General features: G+C 43.6%; 1 protein-coding gene across 1 annotated transcript in view; it reads left to right on the forward strand.

The window, feature by feature from the left end:
- Window positions 1-3485: 3485 nt before the first annotated feature.
- The window catches only part of ZNF710 (zinc finger protein 710), a 153845-nt gene continuing 134847 nt past the window's right edge, over window positions 3486-22483 (forward strand). Inside the window, exon 1 of the mRNA XM_086958157.1 lies at window positions 3486-4305. The gene's annotated coding sequence lies outside the window, so the exon portion shown is untranslated. The remainder of the gene's footprint in view (window positions 4306-22483) is intronic.

A 22483-nucleotide genomic window follows, 5' to 3' on the forward strand; every position in this document is an offset into this window, starting at 1 on the left:
GAAAGGAAGGACAATAATGCAAAATCAAACATCAGGTAGGAATATAAACAAGAATGATTGCAGATTACAAGACAAATGCTAAATGGAAGGTTATAATAGACAATTGCACACGGGTAGCAAAGGGGGCATAGTAGTAAATGATGGTAGCATGTTAGTAGGAACAATGTCATCGAGCAGGAGAGCCTAGCCCACTTACGTTAGGAATTTATTAATCAGGAATCTTGTGAATTCCAGTTTGAACACCGTTGTTAAGGAGATTCTTTGTACTTCCGGTGGTAGAGAGTTCCATATCTTTGAGGCAGCGCCACAAAAGACTCTGTGACAGGTTCTGTTTTTGCTAAGGATACGTGGTTTCAAGAGGAAAGTAGTGGCGCTTTTTGAGGCTCTTACACCGCAAGATAGTTCAAGTTTTTGCGCCAGGTACCTTGGAGTATTAAAGTGGATGGCTTTGTGCGTCATAACGGCAATCTTTAACTGAATTCGCACTTCATAGGGGAGCCAATCAAGAGATTTTTGGACTGGGGATATAGGCTCATTGCGTTTGGTGCTGGTAACCAGTCTAGCAGCAGCCTTCAGTAATGCCGTTAGTGGAGCCATGGTGATTTGGGAAGGCCACAGAGGGTAGCGCTGCCTTAATCTAGCCTCACTTCAAAAAGGTGAGGTTAGCCTCGGCAGGACAAGCGCTTGTACCACTTGCTTGAAATCATTAAGTGGAAGGAACAGTTTGATATTTCTGAGTGTACTTATTAAGTGGTTTGCTCCCTTACATGTATTGCTGATATGATTTAAAAACCTTCTTGAAACTTCCTCCCCCTTTGATGGACCTGCTAAAAAATAGAGAAAACCAAGAGATGGTTGAACAACCTAAGTCTTAGCCAAATTCCGTGAAGGTCTATCACACGTTGCCAAAGTTATTATTAAATCAATCGTTTTTCGATGTTTAGGCTTAACCAGTCATACAGCATTGAATGCTGTATTCAGTTAAACATGATTGTTATCCTTGTTATGTCAGCTACCCTGTCTTTAGACACCAAGGGCTGTATTACAGAATGTGCCCCAGGGGCAAAACGGGCATGTATGCAACACTGAGCGCCCCCGGGGCACTTTGGTATTACAGAAAAGGCCACAGACGCTTGTGCATCCCCTTCTGCACTACAGATAGCGGTGGCGCACATGTAGCGCCAGCGCTATCTCCAGAGGATGTTCTCTCATTTGCATGGACATAAGGCCCCATGCAAATGAGAGAATCCCTTTCCCTCTGCACCATATTGTAGAAGCTGTCAGTAGGCGCACTGATGACAGCCCTCTGGAGGAGGTAAAGGGGGTCCTATGGACACCCCCAGACATTCCCTTGCAGGAGGGTACAGTCACTATCTGCATCCACCTGCAAGGGGACCTCAAATCCCTTAAGTGCGGGTGGATTGCCGTCTGCACAGAGAAACCTGGTGCAGCTCTTAAACAGCTGCTCCGTATGCGCTGCCCCGGGGCTAAAATGGAGTTAGAATTGACCACGTGTGCTGTGCAGCCATCTTCCTACTCAGTATTCTAATATACACTGACGCTCATGTTTATAAACAAGCATGTCTACAGATGAGAAAACATCACCCAATACTGTGTCTACATTTACAACTTCATGTGAAGGACTACTACAACTTGGCAACGAATGTTCTCTTTAATTGAAGTCAAAGACAGCTTTACCAGATGATTCCAAGCCATAGAAGACACCATGTTCCAGACCTGGACTTTCCTTTTCATAAATCAGTGTTTTCAGGCGTGTTAGTACAATGGGGTCATCTAAAATGAATCAAGACTACAACTCCCAGAATGCAGTATGTAGTTAAATGGAGTAAAGAACCATAAAGCGATGTCTGGTAACAATTAGACTGGTAGCTTAGATAGCAAGGAAGTGGACAAATCCTAAATGTGTTTAGCCAAAAAGAAAAAGGTTTCTTCGAACGAAGCATAATTAGAAACGAGACAAGCTACTGGGTGGCATGATAATATGGAAATGTATTTGAAGGAGGAATAAAATCATAGCATCTATTAATAACACTTGGAAATCGATGTCATGCTAAAAATACCTTGCAGTCTGCAATTCCTAACCAAAGTTTAAATTTACTGCCCACGACTGTACCAGGTAGTCTGATGTTTTTTCGCATTGTATTTTTAATTGTTTCGGCTAATGAGCCATACAAAATGAATTAGATTTATATATAAAAGTTTAGCAAATACGATGATTAAATACAAGTTCCTGAGTTAGGTTCAATGAAGAAATTAGTTTTAAACTGTTCATTCCCAATCGTATAAGATACAATTTATGTTTAGAATATACTTTAAGGTATATTTAGTTGCGTTAGTACATTGGAGACACAAACGGGAAACCCACTGTCTATTTTCCAAAACCCTGCGAGAGAGAATGTGTGTGTATATATATATATATATATATATATATATATATATATATATATATATATACACACACACACACACACACACACATATAAATACAGATATACACACACCTGTGTGCTTGCTTGTCACATCACAACCAAAATCCGTATTCCTGGAAAACGGCAACTTTATTTCCCTTAGAAGTCCCAGGCAGGGGGCTGATACAGCCTTCTTCCCCAACACCAAACTATTGTTTCTGATTCCTAAAGCTGGAGGAGGGGTGGGGGGGCTACAAGTAGTCACGAAAAGTCGCAGCCTTGGCCTCTTAGCTGGAGCTTTAGAAGCCCGGCACTGCATGATAACAGCTTTCTCAAAAGTGTTTTCCCAGAACCGTCCCTGAAACACACAAACACTGCAACCAACAGCCTCGCCCTTTTTAACTGATAAAAATGACAGAAGGAAAAAAAAGTCGTGACTCGGTTTTCAAATGAAAGAGCTCCTAGCAAATATTGAAAAAAAATCCTGATAAAGGAAGTGAGGTGAAAAAGGGGAAGGGAAAAGGAGAAGAAAATAAACTATAAATACGCCCATCACCCCCGTCGCGTTGTTCAAGCCCCGTAGTGGGAGTTTCAAAAGAGAGAGAAAAAAAGCCCCGGTCCTTTAAAAGAAAGAGAAAAGAAAACTTGAGCTTTGGCTGGGGGAGGATGGGGGGAAGCGAGAAAACAAAAGAGAGAGATAAAAGCCTGCTCGGGGGAGGCGATTGTCCTCTGTGTGTTCCTCTCTCTCTCGTGGGCTGCGGGGAGGGGGGCTGCTTTGCATCGCTTCACGTCAGCTCTGCCTCATTCCCTTCTTCCTTCCTGCTACAGAGAGGGGGGCGGGGGAGATAGGGTGGCTGGAGGAGGGGTAGAGAGAGAAACATTACAAAGGGAAGGTGGAGACGGTGACACACAGAAGGAAGGGCAGGCAGGAACGGGGGAAGGGAGAGACGAGCAGAGGGAGGGGAAAGACAGTGGGGGAGAGGGAGAGACTGAAAACGAGAGGCTGGTAGACACTGAGGAGAGGACAGCACAGGGGAGGGGGGAGGGCTGTAGAGTGGGAGAGTGTGAGAGATAGGTGGAGAGAAGAGGGTTGAGGCAGAGGGAGGGACATGACTGAAAGATAAGAGGGAGGAGTAGGAAGACAGTGGGTGAGGGGGGGAGGCAGGAGCGTTGCAGGGGGCGAGAGGAGGCTGCGGGTGAAGGAAAAGGGTCACTTTGCAGAGAAGAATGTAGAAAGACGCTAGGAGAGGGGTAGAGAGGATGAGGCGGACGGGGAGGGATATGACAGCAGGAAGCGAAGAAAGGGGAGGAGAAGTGCAGATAAACAGGCAGTGAAACAGAGGAAGGAAGGAGAAGACGGATATTACAGACAGATTACAGAGGGAAGGGGGACCGGGCGAAAGAGGAGAGAGTGGGCGAGATAGGCGGGGGGAAGAAACAGGAAGGTTAAGAGGGGGAGGGACATTACGGAGGAGGAGGGGAGAGACAGAAGAAGAGGAAGGAGAAGAAAAAGAGTGCGTGAGGCAGGCAAGGAAGGAAGACAGGAGCAGACCGAGGGAGGGACTTGGAGAGGCGAAAGAGTGGATCAGGCGCAGGAAGGAAGCAGAGAGAGGAAAATAAGGTATTTTTTTGTAGGGGAGAACAGAAGATAAAGGGGAGTAGATAAAACAGAGAGGAAGAGAGAAAAGAGGAAGAAAACAAAAAAAAGGAAGGCGAGCTAAGTCAGAGGAGTCAACCGAACCGGTGACTGGAACCCGAGCTGCTTTCTTCTCTACTTGGGGATAGAGGACCCGACCTCCCCCCAAGGATTGGAGGCAAATCGAGGGAATCCTGACCTCCAGGAAGAGCGGAACCTCGACGCCCGCCACTGTCTAGGGTAAGTCTGCAACTCTCTCCGCTTCTGTTATAATGCCCGTTTCTTCCCAGGGTACAGAAAGGGGGCGCACTGCTGCCTGTAACCTGTCTGCATCACCTCTGTCAGGGAGGCCCGAGGGGGCGGCGCTGGCAGTGTAACCTGACCCGCTGGCTCCCTTTAAAAGTACCTCGCTGCTCTCATCTCAAACAGGGGCGGGGCGAGTCTACCTTACAACCTGTCCCTACCAATACATATTAATTGGGTAGCGGTTGCCCTAATGTGGAAAAGAGAACAAACTTCAGTTCAGTTGCGCTACACTTCCTCTTTGGCTGATGTTCCATAGAGGTCCCAGGAGTTCAAATATGTTTTAGTTCGGACGTAATGTGGAACGGTTCGTACAGTACTCCAAGATTCTCAAAACATACCCCAAAATGCATTTCTTTGTATGTTGTCAATTTCAAGGTGATTTGGTTTATTCCCCCCCCCCCCCCCCCCCCCCCCCCAGACATGTACTTTATATCACTAAGTGATGTCTCCATTCGGGAAAAGGGGTTTGAGGGCAGGGGCGAAGGAGGGGTGCTGTTGCTCCTAACGAGCTGCCTTTTTTTTTCTTTCTTTCTTTCACTTTCAAATTCGCTCCTGCTGGAGAGAAAGATTCAGTGGTGGGGGAGGGTGTCGACGAGAGAAAGAAGCCGCCTTTGCGGAAGAATGGCCTCCCCTTTCGTCACCTCTTATCTGCACGGGCTTCTTGCGCTATTTTGCATGACTTTTTTTCAGTTTTTCACCAGCATCTAATTAACTTAATCCAGCCTGTGACTGTTTCTATCAATTTCTCCTGTTCAGTTCCTTAGTATAGTATCTGACATAGTCCATTTTTTAAATTCGCCTTGCATTCTGGAAACTTGTGTCCTGCGCCCTGCTCTCTAGCACCTGTGGTTTAACACCTACCTTTAGAAGTACAGGCGTGTAGATCTTAGGATGCAGCACTCTTACTGGACGAAGGAGAAACATGTGAAGTTGCCAGCTTTGTGAGACCTTCCAATCCCCGAATACTTTAACAGTTCAGGGAATTGTAGTCTTCATATTCTTCAACGGACTCAACCCGATTGAAATCACCTGGTAGCGGCTGGTAACAATGTTAAAGGAGTAAGGACTGCTGCGTACATGGTATCCTGCTAGCAGAGCCGTCTGTCCGCTGTACACACCCGATATGTGCACACTTGATACCTGTGCCCACCCACCTGACCCCCAGCATTAGAGTTAAACCACACACCTACTGACTCCCCAACCATCCCCTTCAGCACACACCTGCCTCCCACCCGAAGCAGCAAGAATACAGAAAGACGAGACGACTCCTGCTGTCTGGCACAACACCAAGTCTGCCTCCTATCCCCATCCAGGACACCCCACACTCCCATGGTGTGGTCCTGGGGTTCCGCCCTAGGCACATTCCTGCATTCGTATCCTGCCCTAGGTGGGATACCAAGGACTCTGGCAGAAACGAGTCAGCTTGCTATCCACTCAAGCAGTGGTCTCCTCAGAGAAACTGAGACTTTTGCAGACATCTCCCTCCCTGTCACAAGACTTGGTACAACCCATGCCAATCAGTAATGCACCCAGAGGCAACGGGACTTCTCAAGTACATATAATAAACCCCATAATTTACAAGGACATGTTTACTCTCAGGTCAGTCCTCCTCCTGGCCCATAAATGAAACTCAGTACTCTTTGCCTCTCAGGACTAACCTGTAGTTCTCACCCTGTCCCGCAAGCGGCAACAGCTCGGGGCACCTCTACTCTCAGCTCAGTCCTGTAGGCTATATCCTGTCCCAAAATTAACGACAACAACTCAGGACACTTCTCCTCTCAGCTCAAACCTGTAGGCTTCATCCTGTCCCACAAGCGACAGCAACTCAGAAGGCTTCCACTTTGAGCTCAAACCTGTAGGCCTCATCCTGTCCCGCAAGCAGTTAACTACTCAGTAAAATTCTACTCTCAGGTCAGAACTGTAGTCCTCATCCTGTCCCACAAGTGACAACGACAACTCAGGACTCTTCTCCTCTCAGCTCAAACCTGTAGTCCTCACCCTGTCCTGCAAGCGATAACAACTCAGGACACCCCTACTCAAACCTGTAGGCTTCATCCTGTCCCAGAAGTGACAATAACTCAACCGCTTGTGTAACTCAAACACCCCTTTGTACCACACAAAGTGCTGCATCAAAAGGCGATAATACTCCTGATCTCAGCAACAGGAAAAACAGACACCTAGCAGTGACACTGTCATAAATCGGGGACCATCACAATCTCAGACTCACTTTTTCTACCAAGCCTAGCCTGGCTGAGGGGTGGAGCGCAGGTTACATTTGCTGCTTCAATGGTCTAACCTGAATGTACCTCCTACCCTGATGGAGGCACTGCTGACCGCCAAAGATTCTTTCTAGCAGTTTGATACATAGGCCAATTTTCTAATTCAGCATGGACAGCCTCTAGCCGAGGGACGGAAACTCATTTTTGTCTAGTAATTTATTAAAGTGAAATACCAAACTCCAAAGGGTAGCAGAGCAATTACCTAAAAAATTAAATACAGTTTTAAAATATTGCAACTCAAAAATCCAAGTACAAAGAACTAATCAGAAAATAAAGATAAATGAAAGGCAAAAAACAATAATAAGACCAGACAAATGACAATAACCAAGATTAATATTCACAATAAAAACACAAACAGTTGGAAAGTTTAAGTTGAAAATACTTATGTTTCCAAAGAATCATGAAAATCATGACTAGAAGGGCAAGGGCATCCAGAGGAAATGGGCTGCTGAAGAAAAGGTTTGACCGGAAAGTTTGGTACAGTCCAATTTGGGAATTTAAGGTCAAATTATTTTCCAAGTGTCTCAGTAGATATCTCAGCCAGACATTTTGGGAGTTGGAAGACCAGCACTTAAAAATAAAAAAAAATCGAGTTGGCACATTTTAAACAAGCACTGGCAAAGCCAATAATTCTAGTCCCTTGCTGTATGGTATCACCGATGCTGTGCTGCATGGATTTTAAACAAAGAAAATAAAAGCCTATAACGTGGCTGGACGCGCCATTTTGTGTAGGTGCACCACAAAGCTTGCACGCTCCAACAAAACGTAGAGAGCGCTTTTTTCTTTTTTGTTTGCCGATCCAAATTGGATTGGTAAGCAAAAAGAAAAAAAGTTGCTCGTACGTGGACAGAATCACAGAGGGACGAGGAAGCAACAGTGGGATGAAGCAACATCGGAGTGAAGGCAGGGGAAGCCATACATAGAGAACAAGTGGGAAGAAGGAAGACAGAAGTCGCAGGTGGTATGAAGCAAACTGACAGAGAGAAATACGGGGGGAACCGAACGCAAGAGGTATCAACTTGGAGTTGGGAGGGAAAGCACAGAGACGAAAAAGCAACACAGGGGATAAAGCACACGAGGTGGTGGAGACGTACTCGTTTTCGAAAGAGTAACAAGCGCACCCCGGCACTAGGGGGAGGAGTAAACCACAGTAGTGCTTAATTTGTAAATATATATATATATATATATATATATATATATATATATATTAATCTATACTAATATAATAAAGAGAGAGCCAAAACCTTTGAGGTGGGTAATCCCAGGAACCACAGCACCAATCACAACACCCAATACAGCGTTGGAAAGGGCAGTTGCAGCAGAAGGACATAGGCTATGCAGACGCCTACCATATACATTTAAAAGATAAAAGAACCGTGCCAGCAAAGTAGTCCCTTGTGGGCGTGTCTGCGTTGTGCTGTGGGCGTGTGCTGGGGGGCGTGACAAACGCTGGGGTGTGTGGTACGTTCCGCCCTTCATGCCATGTCTCATATCGTGTGCTAATCCCACCCTGCTCCCTTTAAATACCCCTGCACCCCATAATCATAACCCACCCTTACTCAAAATACCCCAACACCCTTAAACACTAACCCATCTTAACCCTATAAATATACCCTGTACCCCAAAAACCAAACCTATCCCTAAACTCTAAAAATATCACTGTACCCCAAAACCCAAACCTAGCCCTGAACCCTACAAATACCCCTGTACCTCAAAACCCAAACCTACCCCTGAACCCTAAAAATACCCCTGTACCCCAAAACCCAAACCTAACCCTGAACCCTTAAAATACCCCTGTACCCCAAAACCCAAACCTACCCCTGAACCCTAAAAATACCCCAAAACCCAAGCCTAACCCTGAACCCATAAAATACCCCTGTACCCCAAAACCCAAACCTACCCCTGAACCCTAAAAATACCCCAAAACCCAAACATACCCCTGAACCCTAAAATACCCCTGTACCCCAAAACCCAAACATACCCCTGAACCCTAAAAATACCCCTAAACCCCAAACCTAGCCCTGAACCCTAAAAATACCCCTGTACCCCAAAACCCATACCTATCCCTAAACCCTAAAGCTACCCCTGTACCCAATAACCCAAAACTATACCTGAACCCTTAAAATACCAAAACACCCCAAAACATATACCTCACTTCCCAAAACATATACCCCTATACCCATACTTACCTTATCCAAACATTTTTTTTAAAAACATGCTTTTACCGTTCATGCATTTACAACGAATTTCGTTGTAAATGTATGTGTGGTAAAAGCATATAAAATGTAATGCCATGCGTTATAATGGCATTGCGGAGTCATGGTACTTTCGTAATGAAAGTATGCGGGGTGATGGTATGCGGAAAGAAAGTTGCGGTATAATGGGTGTTTACCCTCCCCCAGTAAGTACATTGGTGGCACGGCGGGCCACATCTCCAGCAACATACTCCTATTTTTTCACCACCCATTTGAAAAAAGCACAGGTCTCTCTCATTGATGGCCAGCACGGACATACATTTTTAGACACAAGTTCTAGCATTGCGAACTTTAGAGCTGGGGAGCTACGTTCGAATCTCGGCATCAGCTCAACATCCTGTGATTCCAGGCAAACCGCTTTGTCTCCCCGTGCCTACCACAAATGAATGTGTTCTTCTGTAATGTAAATTGTGCTCATGTCATGTTGTCGAGTTCGCGCTATATAATATTGCAAGGAAAAATAAAGTAGGGAAACTCGAGTTCACACACTACTGAACGCGCACTCTTAAGTGCATCAGCAGTGCACTGTGAATCGGAGCGTTTCACAGGCCTGTCACAGATGAGAAATGCTATCAAAACGAAATCCTACAAAAAAATATACTACTGGCCGGCAGCAATTCATACCCGGACAACGTCGGGACGGGCTGCTAATATATATATATATATATATACATACACACACACACACCTGGGCTCCAGTCAGCAGGCCACTTCCGCTTGCATTGCGCACTGCTGCTGTCAATTTCAGTAACAGCATAACTAATAAGTTGCACTCCTGCAAGTGTTACAATTCTGACAATTTCAGGACCCCAAACTTAAAAGAATAATTTTGGCAGCAGGTATTTGTCATTCTTAATTTATATTGAAATAATAAACAACAGTTGTGTTCATCTCTGAATTTAAAACAACAACGCCATCATGTGGCAGACTGTCATATGTACCATGCGGAAAAGTGCTGGTGGCAAGCACCGGAAACCACCAGCTCAAATTAAGCACTGCACAATATAGACTGCTGCACAACACATACACACACGTAGTGCCGGAGAAGGAAGCAGTGGAATGCCAGAAGTAATGCATCCATGCTCCAGGGATGGGACAAATAAAAGAAGAGGAATGAAAGCCCACCCATGCTAGGGATTAAAAAGCAAGCATATGAGAATGACCATGAAACCAACCAGTGATAAGCAATGGGTGGACTATTAGCCGGCTTTAAGCTAAGGCATGGCATGCGCTGTCCAGAAGGCTAGACTTTAAAAAAATACCAAAATGCAGGGAACAACAGTGTAATTCGAAATAAAATAATGATATGATCACATTTATCTGTGCCCAGAGATAAGACCGGCCACAGAATGAAAAACAGACTTTAGAAAAGATGAAAAAGTAACATGTAACCTAGATACCAAAGTATGGCTGTCATCCAGCCAGTGCTTGATTTTTTTGTGCCAGAGGTTGCAGACAGAATGAAAGGATGAAAAAGAACCTGCAAGAGCAAGATAAGCAAGAAGGAAGTATAGGGTGGTGGAAGAAAGAGGAATGAGGTGGAATCAAGAGTAGGCAGCCTTAGCAACGAGCTCTAGTGGCGTATTCTCAAGAAAAACTTTTAGGCTCTGAACCTATTTTTTTTTTCTTATTATTTTTTTAATTATTTGTTTACAACCTATAAATATCCAAAGATTGAAACCAGAATCGTCCTCAAAAGAAACAATTAAAACATTTCAGACTGGAACCAATTTTGTGATTGTTAACATTCACTGATGATTCAGAAGTAAAGGGTAGAGGTTACACTGTAAAGGATGCAACAGAGGAAATCACATAGAGGTAAATAGAGGATAGTCAGGTGAGAATCAAATAAAGAAAGTGAAATAAACTCACGTTTAGAAGGCTTGAGCTTGAGAAAGTGTGGAGACACCCATGTTTCACAGAGAAGGTTCCCCAACCTATTTAATGTAACACTATCTCCCACGAACAGGAATTACCACAGAGCACATATGGGGCACCTCCTACCCCAATGGCCAAGCACTCTCCCCTGCCCAAACCAACTCTCCCCCACTTATGATATAATGAAATGAGCTACCCGTTTACTTGCTGTTTCTTTTTAAGCTGCACAGTGAATGCCAGCCCGCACCTGTTGAGTGTAAATGTGCAGAAAAGGATGGAGAGAAGCTAGTACTTTTTCTTTCACCTTAAATGGAAGGCAGAAGGGGTAAGAGTGCAGGCAGATACTTAATTTAACAAAACAAAGTATATTTCAGTTTCTAAACATAGCCAAAAAGGGATTTAGTGTTCATCTAAAGGCGGTCTGAACAGTTTGTTAGGTCCATGGAGAGAGTTCCATAGCTTTGCCATCCTCAATAGGAAACTTCTGCCCACCACCCCTGACCCCCCAATGATACAGCACCAAATACTTTGTTTTCAAGGATCTAAGTTTTCTGGATGGAATATAGCAAACAAATGTATCCTGGAGATAGCTCCGGCTGATATTATGCAGTGCCTTGAAAGCTATGCAGAGACTGATATTTTGAAATACCCGATAAGTGTCGAGCCGGAGCATTCTATAGCATCTGAAGTGTATGAAGTAGTCTTTTCAGGATGCCCATAAATGAGGCATTCCCATAGTCCCGTTTTGATAAAGCAAGCTTGGTAACCATTGTTTTAGTAGGTCTGATGGTATGAAGGAGCACATTTTCCTGATTATTCTTAGAGTGAAGAATACTGATGACGCAAGGGCACTAACCTGATCTTCATAGTTACGTTTATTGTCGAAGACAATCCCTAGATTCTTCACTTTCCGAACTGGTGAGGGACGTGCCCCCATTTCTTGAGGCCATCAACTTTGTGACTGAAATGAGGTGTCTTTACTCAGGAGAAGGACGTCCGTTTTCCCAGAGTTAAGTTTTAGACAGTTTAAATTCATCCAGCTGCCTACTTGATACATACAAGCTGAATCTCGAGGCAGTGCCTTCAGGATTGCTGGATACTGATACCTATATTTGGGTATCATCGGCGTATGACACCACAGAGAACCTGAATGGTTTGATGAGCCTAGCCAGTGGGGTGACAGAAAGATTGAAAATAATAGGGCTAAGTGAGGAGCCCTGTGGCACCCCACAATGCAAGCAAAACTGATCGAACATGAAGTCTCCTAATGCTACTTGTTGCACTCTTTTCGATTGAAAAGGATTTTATCAGGCTGAGGGCAAGGTTGCTTATTCCTAACTCAGTGAGCCGGTCAATCAGAATGGTATGTTTGACTGTGTCAAAGGCTGCTGAGAGATCCAGTAATATCACTACAGCCTTGCCACTTCCATCTAGGATGAAAAGCTGCTCCTCCGAAGTGGCTACGTACGCTGTCTCCGTACTATGTGCATTTCTAAATTCATATTTAGTGGAGTCCAGCAAGCAGTTAGTGTCAAAAAATGACATGAGTTCCATGTTCTAAGCTTTCGCCAGAAGCTTAGCTTGAAAAGGTAACCTAGAAATGGGCCTATACCTACTGGGCACTTGAGGATGGAGACTGTTGAAAAAAAATTAAAGGTAAGATTCGAGAGGGAAGTAACCACTGTTGATTATTTCGTTAAAAATCGTCGTCAATTGTGGAACAAGATGAGCAATTTTTGGAGGACAAGAGTCTAATGGAGGTCCGGATTAAGTGGCTTTAATTCGATTAGAGACCTGCTCTGTACTTAGCATAGAGAATTTATAAAAAAAAACTGAAAAAAAACAACAGGTGTAGAATGCACTCTCTTGACTGTTGAGACAATGGCATATGTTTGATTATTAGTTGCAAACATCATAAACTACTTTTACTTTTGAATGAAAATATTGACTAAGATATTACAAAATCTTTGACTACAACTATTACTGTTAGGCACAAGCATCTTCGCTAAGCTTTTAACAGTATGGAAAAGCTCTTTTGTCGAGTTATTAGATTGTAAAATCTTGCTGGAGAAGTATTTCGTTTTTTCCTCTAGTATCAGCTTTTTGTACTCTGCAATGGACTGTTTGTAAATCTCTCTATCATGAGGATAATAGTTAAATCTCCAAATTAGTTTTTTTTTCACAACAAATTTTATTGATAGGATTCGGCAAAGTAATAAGTGTGGCTCCCCACAGTCAGGAGAACACCACCAAGCATCATGGTACAGTTACAGCACAGGACCAGAGTCCAATCAAAAAACGAGAGAAAGCACAAATGAAAGGAAACTTCTACACCCGCCCCTATCCCTCCCAACCCCACCTACCCAACCCCCCCACTACTCCCCCCCCCCCCCCCGGTGTCCCTCCCTAACCCCGTGCACGTGTGTACAGATAGCTTTAGTGCTTGGTCGTGGTATGGCAATCGTAGCGTAGTTTATAGGTTCGCTGGACATCATACACCTAAAGATCCTCCTCAGGTTCTCCAAATTAGTTTTTGACGTATTGATCTACTTATGTATGGATATGATGATAAAGTTGCACATATGTATGCATATCATATTTTAATATGTTTTAAAAAAATATCTATTTTCATTCCTATGGTAAGTGTATGTGTGTGTGTATGTGTATATATATATATATATATATATATATATATATATATATATATATATATATATATATATATATAATTTATAGTGATACATGGCCAGGTTGTTTCTTTTTTGTTTTATAAATACATTAGTATTAGTAATTTCATTACTTTAATTTATGTATTAATGCGTTTCTTAAGTAATAGGCATATTGAATAGTTAAAATGTATACATAAGTTCTGTATAATCATATGCAAATATTGTGATGTGATTAATCATAATAAATAGAGATCCATTAGCATGTGGTCACATACTTATGTTATTTATGTAACAACCTGTATACACTTTAAGCATGAATGAGGAGTGTATATATTTTAGCCATAAGTAATATAAACATTTGTTAAACATAAATATGAGTCTCTCTCTCTCTCTCTCTCTCTCGCTCTCTCTCTCTCTCTCTCTCTCTCTCTCGCTCTCTCTCGCTCTCTCTCTCTATATATATATATATATATATCTCTATATATATATATATATATATATATATATATATAATTATGCATTTGTATAAATAGCTGCACACATCTGAATAATACATGCATATAATAAAGCAAATATGTTTGCAAACACACATGTGCACCATTTGGTGTCTTGTGCATGCTATATCTGTAGATTTATATTTTGAATATGGTGGTGATGTAGGGAAGAGCTAGCTAGCTCTTGAGTAATCTTCTGGCAATAAGATGGCTATCTGTTGCTCTTATATGACGGGTAATGAATTACATAATTTGGCTGCTTGAACCTATGTTTTGTGCTTGCATGCTGGGATTTTGAGGCGGGCAACAATCTGGAGCAGACGTTTTTTTGTTATATGTATTTTGTGATTTTCTTTCTGATGAAAATTGATGCTGTTGCATTCCCACACATACAATACTTCAATAACAGCCATCCAATGTGGGCACATTTCCAGCCATTTTCATACAAGCCATCAAAAACCTCACCCTCGAAGTGGCCCATGCTAGTAACCACAGGTGGATTTTAACCCTCTCGCTCTACCATATCCGAGATCCTTATAATGCAAGTATTTGCCAACTTGACTCTCACCTCATGTCAAAGCTAACTTGCGGAAATGCGGTTGATTTTAATCAGCCTCCGCTCCCTCCTGTTCTTCACCAGTTCTCTCTTGTGGCCACCAAAACACCAGCTTTTGACTCCAGTTTACCCAGAATATGGTCTGCAGACTTGCGCAAGGGCAAATGTTTTCTCTGGCTTATGAAGCCTGTTCTTTCTTTGCCCCTCCACATGCCTGTGTGGTCTGATTCCTCACGTAACACACCCACCCCTCTCTAAAGTCTTTTCCGACCACCTTCAGAGCCCTCTGTGTTCTCAGCTGTTGTATGACGGAACCAACCAAGCATGCAAGTACCACGCATGTCGGTTCCACGTGGTCTGACCCACGCAAGTCTTAACCACGCATATGCCTTTACAGCGCAATATGTGTTGTTAAAGCATGTATGGCAAAGACGTGCGTAATTAAGAATTTTCAGGTAAGTGTAAGCACCCTGGCCCCGCCCTGAGACCTAAAACCAAACCCTTCCCCAGAGCACTAAAACCATCCCAGTCCCGTAAGCCCTGTATGGTACCCGATCCCCCAGCCCTGAAAACTACACCCAAAACCCATCCCCACTTACCCCACCGCGTCCTCTCCCTATCGTTCCTGCTTCGCCCATTCTGACAGCTAGACCGCGCACTGCCTTAACGGCGCATATGTGTTGGTTAAAGCAAGCGTGCAAGCGCTTGCATTATTGGGACATAGTGGCTCTGCCCATGTTGTTACGTTGGTTTCCCATTCTCAGCAAATGCAGATTAAGACATTATTTCCTCGGACCCGCTATGCGTAGCACCAAATCCTGCTAGGTTCCTCCAAGAAGATGCACCTCAAAATGAGACACAACCCGTTCAGCGGGTAGACCACAAATATGAAACTCAATACTGTGAATACCAGCCAAAACGGCTAACCCTTAACTGCCCCATAAAAGTGTCCATTCATCTTTTCATTCATGCACATTAACATATACAGAAGTTCTCTGCTCCCCTCTCAAACACCGTAGGCAGATGGAACACCACCCTCCCCTCACCAAACAGGGACGTGGACAAGAAACATATATCCTCCTCCACATAGGGGAAGGCAGCAGCCTCGATCACGTTTCTTGGTGTAGACCTAAGGCAAGACACTGTATCCCTTCACAGACCTCCCTTTCCGCTTGACGTCTGCCAATAAACCAAGAAGGGGAATCTGATCCCCTAAGGCGCGTGACAACCTTTCTCCTGCTTGTTAACTTCCTGTTCACCTCTGAAACCTTCGGTGTGCTCACTATTCCTGCGTAAGGCTCCATTTTATCAGGGTTTCATATTGTATTTGTAAAACGATGCAAAAAATAAGGTGAACATTTATCCAGCCATACCAACATACGATCTAGATGGCACTGGCCCTTTTTCTTGCTCCTTTTTACCTGTGAAGCAGATGTGTGAAATAATAAAATTTTTAATTATTTGACGTCATTATTTCCTATATTTGTGTTCTCCAGCGTACAGGTGCACACTGAAATCCTTTTCAATATCTTATTTTGGCCGGACAGATTAGGTCCACCCTCCAGTAAAGTTTTATATTCCATTAACTCGACTCACCGGTCGGTTCTCTTTAGAACAGTTGGGTTCAAAAATCTCTCTCTTCCCGCCCCCTTGTCAGTTCTGGATAGTTTAGTTACCCTTTGTCTCAAAAACCCCGCTGTGGATAGGAATTCTGAATAATTAAAAAAAAACTATGCTATTCAACTCCTTCCATAGCTGCTTCCACGAAGAACCTATGTTTTTTTGCAGAAGGTTGGCACCTGTATTCGTTTTAGGAGACCACAACGTATTTCTCATCATCAGATTTTGACCCAGAACAAGAGAGCAAAGGAAGAAACAAGGTGGAAGAGAAAGCTAGGCAACCAGTGGCAAAGAAAGACAAGACAGCAAGTGTGAAAAAGAACCTGTAACAGAGTGATAAGGAGCCAGAAAGAACAAGGTGTAAGAAAAAGGCATAAGACTGAAACAGTACTAGGCAACCGTGGCATTTGCCAATGCTGGCATTTGGTAGTACTTGAGGCGACCTCATGAAGAAAACTTTGGGCCCTGTACTGCAGTGGGAAAAAAAGTACTTTCTGAAAAAAATGAATGCCTCTGTGGCATTAAGAAATGAATGTGTAAAAGTCCAGTGAACTTTTGAGATAGAAAACAGTCACTCATGCATGGCAATTCAGATTCTCCATTTGAGGGGGATTGCTAAACCAAATGGCCAGTAGCATAGGGTGAGAGTGTAATACTCCTGAGTGGAGCCAAAGCCCACTCTATGTATTTGTTAACTATGTCAGACAGACAGCTGCACTGTCATAACAGACTTAAAACGAGGACTGAATGGCCTAACCAGTCCTGAGACAAAAGTTTAATTTGAGAACTTTGAATTAGACCTAAGAACCCTCCCAGCCTCAATGAAAGGTTTACTCTGCTGTTTTTAGGTCTTGCCTAGCGATGCAGCGCATGCGCTGTTCGTCTTGGCGATTCCTATTGTCGTCGGTTTTTGGGCAGAAGGGAGACCGGAGATGTGCATGTGCTGGGACAGGCGATGTGCACGTGTCTCTTCCAAACCGGACAGGAGATGTGCACCCCCCGGACAGGTGATGCACGTGTCTCTCACAGCGACAGCTTGTTGATACAGTTGGCACGCATCCGGGCGTTTCCTCTGAGCTGATTGCAAGCATCTGCTGGAGCGCGCAGAACATTGACTGTCCTGCCCGGAGCCGCAGAGCGCAAGCTCGGCACTGTTTATTCCATGCTTTCCGCGTGACAGACAAGAGACAGTTCCCATGCGATTTCCATCCTGCACCCATCATTTCACATACTTAAAGGGCTGTGGTATGTACGCTTATGCCCAACATAGTGTTGACCATATCATATGAACTACACTTAGTATATTGCTCAAGTAGATTATGAGCTGAATAACAGGAAGTAGAGCACAGCCGTTTTTACCACAAACGGGTAATGAGTTATTACAGTACTTCACAACCCTGGCTGTGTAGGGGCAGAGACCGTGACGTTGTCAAGGACTGAACAAGGACCCTGCCTCTGGGATTTTTGATTGACATTTAGTTCTGTGTTTCAGTCGCTGCTACGTGTGCTCCGCAGGTACCAGCTGGTAATTAATAGGTGCACTCCACTCGGAAGTGCGTCCGTGGAAGGCGGGCTCTTCCTGCATGTGCCATGGGAAAGGGAAGTCAGGGCCGGCAGTTTACACAGAGCAAGATTTATCTGATGGAATGCGAAAACTCTGGGAGCAAGAGATTCAACTGAGAATTAATGGGCTCGTTTAAAGTCTGACGGTAGCGCTATTCCTGCAGGGAACGACGTCCTCATTAAGCACTCAAGAATAATGTTCCTTAGGACTGCGTTTAATCCATTTCAAGAACGTTTTATTCAAAAATTTCATTTGTCGTTTAAAGTCTAACATCTCAGAGGGCTAGTGAGTCCACGTGCGTGATTTAAACTCCTGCAGCCGAAGCGGCCCTTCCTTCCAGAAGCGATGCAACCCTGGCCATGCCACTTTGCCTTTTGGAACCACTGGCTTGGCCAATCCTCTAGCACTATTTCCCATTTAGAAGCCTTCCTTTCTGGGTGCAGCAGATCTTACGAGTGCTTTAGATGTGCGTCGGCGTGTGATGGAGGAAGCGGCGGGCTGAGAGGGCTACCTCAGCGGGCGGCGGACAGCTTTGAAGGCCAAGGCTGACTTCGCCGCGGGGGCCCGGGGCGTGTGAGATCAGAGTGGGCCGATGGGAGGCTGTAAGTATGGCTGGCGTCTCATAGCCTTGTGTGTCCGTCACTAGGAGCTGCTGACATTCTTGTGCTCATAGAGGACCGGGCATCACTTGTGTGCTCAGTGGTGCAGTGTTTGTGCTACTGTATCGAAAGGTTTGGTTTGTTTGTTTTTCAATAGGAGCTTGTCTTATAAATGTAGTAAGTTATTTTTCTGTAATGCTAAAGCAGATATTTGTTTCATGGTAGGCTTTACAAATAACATATCATTGTGCCATAAACGAGGAAGTGTTGGAGCAGGCGGAGAGATCAGTAAAATACAACCGTCGTTTTTAAATATGTTTGGTAAAGTCTGGTGTTTGCTGAGGTGATTCTACACATTTTCACATGGAGCGATGGGGCCACCAGGAACAGAGGGTGTGGTTTAAGTCATGTCGTGTTCATATTGTGCAATGATTTGAAGCCGTGATCGAAGTGCATTAAAAAACAAGCATTTGCAGTGCAATAGGTCTTGCAGAAACGCAAGTTTGAGCTATTGGCATTCTAAATGGCTGTGCCTTTTATTTTGGTTTTTAAAACCTAAATAAAAGGCATTGTAATTTACAGTGGCAATAAACTTGCGTGAATGAGAGACCTATTGCATTGCAAATGTTTGTTAATTATACTCTTTATGCTGTATGGAGTAGTGATAGTGATGTACTAAAAAAGTTGCTGAATTTGACATATATGTAAAAGTATAGTTGTACAAAGGCAGAGACTTGGTGTTTTTACTTTTGGTTGCTTGTTTCAAGTTTGTAGTAGACTGATGTAGGGATTCAAAAATTAGTTTGGAAAAACACTTTCTGAATATGTGTGTTTGAAACCGTGGACTGTGAAAATATGTCAATGGACATTTTTTATAGACCTAGCTATACATATTTTGTAACATACAATCATAAAAACTGAGGAGAAATCCATAGCAAGACTCCCACTCGACCTCTCTAGAAGGACCCACATCACACCCCACCTCAGCAAATTGCACTGGCTCCTGATAAAGAAAAGATGCTAGTTAAAGATGCTGACCCACACCTACAAGGCTCTGCACAATGAAGGACCAGCATACATCAACAAACGCTTAACCTTCCATCAAACATCCAGCCTCCCTCTGTCATAGACACCCCTAGTATCTGTTGACCCTACAGCGTAGGGCGTTCCTTCTCGCACTCTGCACCCCAGGACTGGCTTTCTATTTGTTGGCTTAAATTGGTATAGGCTGTCCAGCTTGAGTTCCTCCCTCCCATTGCCCAAACCTTGTTTACTGCATTCTTCCACAAACTTACTTTCTGTAAACAGACCTTTAAATCTTGTTCTTATCTTCTCACATTTGCTGCGAATTCAAAGACAGAGGTCAAATGCCAATCTGTCTTCCAGGGAGCTTGGTGTTTACTTTTTGGATGTACGTTGTTACAACGCATGCTTTTACCACGCATGCTGTTACAACGCAATTTTTACAACGCAAGCCATTACAGCGCATTGCTTTGGGGGGTGCTGGATAGTGAATAGTTTAGTTTACTATTCCAACTCCAGTCCCCGTGGACAGTAGGGAAGGTGTTGGATAGTAAATTAAACTATTACTTATCCTAGAGCGTCCCCCAGTGCAATGCGTTGTAATGGTTTTCATTGTAAAACCTGTGTTGTAAAAGCACTGCGTGGTAAAAGTTGCGTGGTAAAGGATGTTTCCCTTACTTTTCTTTCTCTAACTTCAAAGTGATCGAATTTATATGACAACCCTGCTGAGTATCCATGTAAGAAGAGAAGGTGTAGGACTGATTTATTTCTAGCACACAATAACAAGAATAAACTGTGCTAATGTTTCAGAATATATCCGAGTTTGTACAAATGAAGCACATTTCTTTGGAGAGCAGTTGGGTAGATTGCAGGGGAGTGTTCTACCCCACTCCACTTGAAATGTACACATAAACATTTAAAGGCAATCAAATAATGTGTATTGTATGTAGCAAACTACAAAATGGCAAGCCACTAGGACAAGGAATAACAATCCATGGAAACTATAAACGTGCCGGACGACTCCACCAAATACAGTCCTGGCAAAAATGGTCCAACCAGCCCCACTCCTTTCCTCTCCTCCCTCCCTCTTTCCATCCATCCCTTCTCTCTCTGTCCTTCTCTAATCTATTATCCTCTCACTCTCACTGTCTCTCTCTCTCTCTCTCAGCCTCTTCCCCCCGCCCCCACCTTCTCTGCATTCAGATGCACCAATTAGTCTAAACACTTGATAGCAAAGATTTGAAAAGCTAACGCCCAGGACAGGATACATTTTGTAGTGTTTATAAAAAAACATGGCAGCCCTTAATCTGAGACCTGATACTCCTAGAGAGAGGGAAGTACTGCATGACAGTGCTTCATTTGTTTAGTTATGTCTAAGAGGCCAAGGATGGAAAGGGTATGCAGAGAGTTGTTTTGTATTGTTAGATATAGGTGTTCATTTAAAATTGCAATGATTCGATGAGCATGGACCATGAAATCTGACATCGCCCAGTGGAAGTGGCTTTTCCAAGGTGAGGCCCAGGAGTGAAGGAGAGGTGGTACACCACTGCTTTACCCGTCTCGCGTATGAGTTCCTCCTTGAAAGGGCTGAATATTAACTGAACGTGTTGCATGGCCCTCCACGGAATTAATAAAGCACCCATAATCTTCATATGCATCTGTCCTTTCGTCCTTGTCTATTTGAGCTGGCTGTGGGATGGCCAGTGTGTTGTCTGACTACGTCTTTGCGTCTGTGGGGGAGCCTTTGTTTTGATCTGTGTGGAGAAGTGTCCACATATTTGTTGGTCTGTGTGCTGTGGTACCAGTATAAATAATGCCTGCATGTAACTTTGTCTTGTGGTAAGTGCGCATTCTGACCTGTAGGGCTCTGTACAAGGGTACCAATATATACATGTGGATCTGTGTGATTAGTTTGTCTGTCTGGAAGTTAATCTCCTTGCATGTGTGATGGCTGTGTGTGACCTATTGTGTCTGCATATGTGAATGTGGGAATGGCCTGTGTTAAACTGCATTAATGTTGTGTGCCTGCACCTTACAAAATCCGGACCTATGTGCTTTGTCAGTCCTTGTTTACAGTATAAATAAGAGAAGGAAGAGTTTACATACTCCATCTCAAACAGCGAGAGGCTTTAACAAATACATAAGTTCGTAGGGTGGCACTGATGAAATGATGGGTTTGATGCTGCTGTCAAATTAAAATCTCCCCAAAGTTTTAGCTATGCTGATTGTCGGTTAGCGGTTACATTTGAAAAATATAAAATCTACTAGTTACTTCATAAAAATAAGTCTCACACTGTTTTAGGTGTCGCAAATGCCCATTTCTCAATACCCTTTTATCCTTATGTGCAACTCCACAAAATGTTGTAAATCGTATGTCAAAGCCATAAGCACGGAAGCAGGAGTTTTGGGATGCAGAGGAAGAGGACCCTGAAGCATAAACATTAGCAAAGTCCAGAAATATGGATATACCGTGAAAGCACCTTCAAAGTCAGGCATGCAGAAAAGTGTTTACACACAATAGCAAATTCATTCTAGACCTATTGACTTTGCCAATGCTTGGTGGTAGTGTAGTAGGGGCGGTTCTATTGGATTGTAATCATGGTATTGGTGATGGTGTTCTTGTTGGTGGTATTTGTATTGGACCTGGAATTAGTGGTATTTGTATTGGACCTGGAATTGGTGGTATTAGATATGGTACTAGTAGTATTGGTGCTGGCGATATTATTACTATTGGTGATGGTAGTGTAGAATTGGTGGTGATGGTATTGAGGTCATGTTTGTGCTGGTGATGGTTTGTGATTTGGTAATTGTATTATTAGTAGTGCTATTGGTGGCATTTTTTAAGTGGCGGTGGCACTGGTGAAATTGATGGTGTTTGTGGAGGTTTGGTATTGGTGGTGTTTATTGTGGTTCGTTGGTTCTGGTAGTTGTAGATGGATTTAGGTGGTGTTGATGATTAGTTTTGTATTGTGCAGGTGCTGCTGGTGGTATTGGTCTTGGTGGAATTCATATTGGTGGCGTATGTCCTAGTAGTATTGCGGTAAAGGTAGCAGAGCTGTTGCGTGTATGGGATACAAAAGTGAATGTGATGAAAAGTATGATGATTTAGTGTACTTTTTTCGACATAAACTAGTCCCTCGTGCACTGCCATTCAAGCTCTCCAAATCCCCAATAC

This window comes from Lissotriton vulgaris, chromosome 2_1, assembly GCF_964263255.1.
Source record: "Lissotriton vulgaris chromosome 2_1, aLisVul1.2, whole genome shotgun sequence".
Classification (NCBI taxonomy): domain Eukaryota; kingdom Metazoa; phylum Chordata; class Amphibia; order Caudata; family Salamandridae; genus Lissotriton; species Lissotriton vulgaris.